We start from the raw sequence: 3,085 nt of genomic DNA, 5'->3' as shown, positions 1-3,085 counted from the left end.
AATGTTAGCTACTGAGATCTGACACACATAGATTCAGCCAATGGCCTATATCTCAATCTTTTCAATTGACTTAACTGTGTCAATCAGGATGGCAAAGGAGATATGTCAAACATGTGCATAGGAGAGTTCCCTAATTGGAAATTCAATTATTCATTGGCTCAAGCTAACCTTCCCAAATTGTACACCAATCTGTTCTGCCTTCATTTATATGACACGAATTAATACAAACTGGAATGTGGTGATATTGTGTTCCCCAATATATTGTGCACGCTAATAAACTTATCTGAAGTCAGAGAACAGAACAGCCACTAGATATAGAGGCCAGAAAATGGTGGACACATGCCTTTAATCCTAGCATTCTGAAGGCAGAGATCCATCTGGATCTCTGTGAGTTCAAAGTCACACTGGTAACAGCCATGCATGGTAACACACGCCTTTAATCCCAGGAAGTGATGGCAGGAAACAGAAAGGCATATAAGGCATGAAAACCAGGAACTAGAGATGGTTAAGTTTTTAGACTTTTAGCAGCAGTTCAGCTGAGATTCATTCTGGATGAGGATTCAGAGGCTTCCTTCCAGTTTGAGGAAACAGGATCAGCTAAGAAGTTGGCCAGGTGAGGTTAGCTGTGGCCTATTCTGTTTCTCTGATCTTTCAGTGTTCACCCCAATACCTGGCTCTGGGTTTGTTTTTATTAATAAGACCTTTTAAGATTCGTGTTACACTGGAAAATTACAAAACCACTCGCCCTGCCACAATCAAGTCCTTCTTCATAATGATGACTCCAACAGATAATTACCCACCCTGTTTCCCCCTGGGGTATACACAAGAAACTATTCCTCCTATTCTGGTCTAAAGGCAGAAGCTATGCTCCACATGCAAATCATTTTCTTGTTACTGTAATGGACAGTTGACTACATGACTCAAATGGGCAATTTTAAAACTCAGTGATGGTTGAGCCCTTAAAGAATTCAGTTGGTTTGATCAAGAGGACAGCAGGGTCACTGCCCCGTGGAGCAACAGAGTGTGATCAAGGTTACCTAAGTCAACATAGGAGAACTTGTCTCGGAAACATTTTTTTTTTCCTAAAAGGCTGGAGGTATGGCTGTTCTAGACTTATTACACTTTCCAGAGAGAAATCACCCCAAATACTTAAAAGGCTAATAAAAATCTTTGTAATAACAGTGTGTATCTAGCTCTGGGTAATGAATGCTAAAGGAGGAGCCAGCCTAGAACAGACTTCGCATTCCACACATGCTGTCATCCTTAAATCTATTTTAGGTTCAGGTCCCAGGTTATACTTTGAACAGGTTAAATAGGGACAGGAGCATGCAAGTCTAGCCACTTAGGCAGATGGAGATTTACATAGCAAATCCATTTTTTAGATTATATGATCTAAAATATACACTGAAAAGATGTATCAATGTCACAATTCTCACACATACAAAGGACAGAGAACACAAATTCTGAAATCACCAAGGAAAAGTCCCCTATCAGCACTGTGGATGCTGCTCTCAGATGAACAGTCCTGCCAAGCTACTCAAACTTCAGAATAAAGCTGTTTTTGCTTCTGAGGATGCTAGCTTAGAGGAAGGCCACAGCTGCTTCTGTGTAGTAACAGAAAGAGTTCATTTTACCTAGCACTGATTATCTCAGGGTTGTGACATCATCATAAAAAATTCCATTTTTTAAACAAATCTTTTTATTTGTTCATTTCTATTTTATGTACATTGGTGCTCTGCCATGGGTGCTGGGTTTCCTGAAATTGGAGTTAGATAGTTGTGAGTTGCCATGTGGGCGCTGGGAATTGAACCCAAGTCTCTCTCTCCAGCCATTAGAATTTCATTTTTAAGCTTTATTTTTGTAATGGATATGGGTGTTTGTCTCCATGTATCTGTGCAAAGTGCCTGCAGAGGCCAGAAGAAGGCATCAGATGCCTTGGGAGTGGAATTACAGCAGGTTGCTAGCTACCGGGAGGTTTCTGGGATTGGAACCTGCATTGTTTGTAACAATGTCTTAACTCTTATCTCTCTAGCCACCCTTTAACTTAAAGTTCATTTTCATATTTTAATTAAAATATTGTATCACTCTTCCCCTCCCTTGTCCTCTATCCCTTCCCAAATTCTTCCCTTCCAATTTCTTTCTTGTTAAGTATGTGTGAATAAGTATGCACAAATACATGAAGAAAACTGACTGAATCCGTTTCTGTAAGTTGTGTGTGTGTGTGTGTGTGGTTTCACAGCTGAACACATTGCACTGGATATGCTATTATCATATCTCATCTCTTCCTAAGGCTAATTCTCCCACCTGCAGACTTCTACTCTTTAACGAGCAACAGCATTCCAACTCTGAAGTGACCTAGGCTGCCTTGGACAGGAAACATTATCAAGAACAGAAAATTTTGGGTGGTAAATACCTCAGCTAATACTTGCTGGTCTCATGGCCCTGAAGTTCTCATACCGCAGGGAAGACTAGGGACATTGGCCAATCACAGTCTCCCTAGGTTCTCTGGGCCTCTCACTATCCCCACTGACCATTCTCACCTTGGATGACTTCTAAATCCTAAAATTCCTGCCTCCACTTTCTAAGTACCATGGTTACAGGCTAGTGCCACCATGCCTGGCTTAAGTGGCTTCAATTTCATTTAGTGAGGTGTTACTTATTTCTGTGAGCCTAGGTTTCACCATTTGAAGAATAAGGACAGAACTCTAAACTAGTCCTTTGATGAGTTATAACAGACTCAATGATCAAGAAAAATAATATTGCTCATACTTAGAAGACAGTGGACTTTAAAGCAGGAGGCCTGCATTTAATGGGAGCCTCCTGTTACTGGAGTTAGGACCAGAGCCTGTGTCATGGCTACCCTAAACAGCCAGGTTCAGCCACTCATCTTTATTAGGCCAATTAAAAGAACCAAGTTGTCCAGTTGTGACATGTCCACTATAATGCAGGAACTCTAAAAGCAAGATGGGCAGATCTCTCTGATGTTCTAGGACAGTCTAGTCATAGAGTGAGTTTCAGACCAGCCAAACATTCATAGTGAGACTATTCCCTTAAAATAAAAATAAATAAACAATAGGAAAGGAAA

The sequence above is a fragment of the Peromyscus californicus genome, unplaced genomic scaffold, assembly GCF_007827085.1.
Source record: "Peromyscus californicus insignis strain IS unplaced genomic scaffold, ASM782708v3 Scaffold_23__1_contigs__length_62951481, whole genome shotgun sequence".
Classification (NCBI taxonomy): domain Eukaryota; kingdom Metazoa; phylum Chordata; class Mammalia; order Rodentia; family Cricetidae; genus Peromyscus; species Peromyscus californicus.
Note: the sequence above shows the minus strand (reverse complement) of the source record.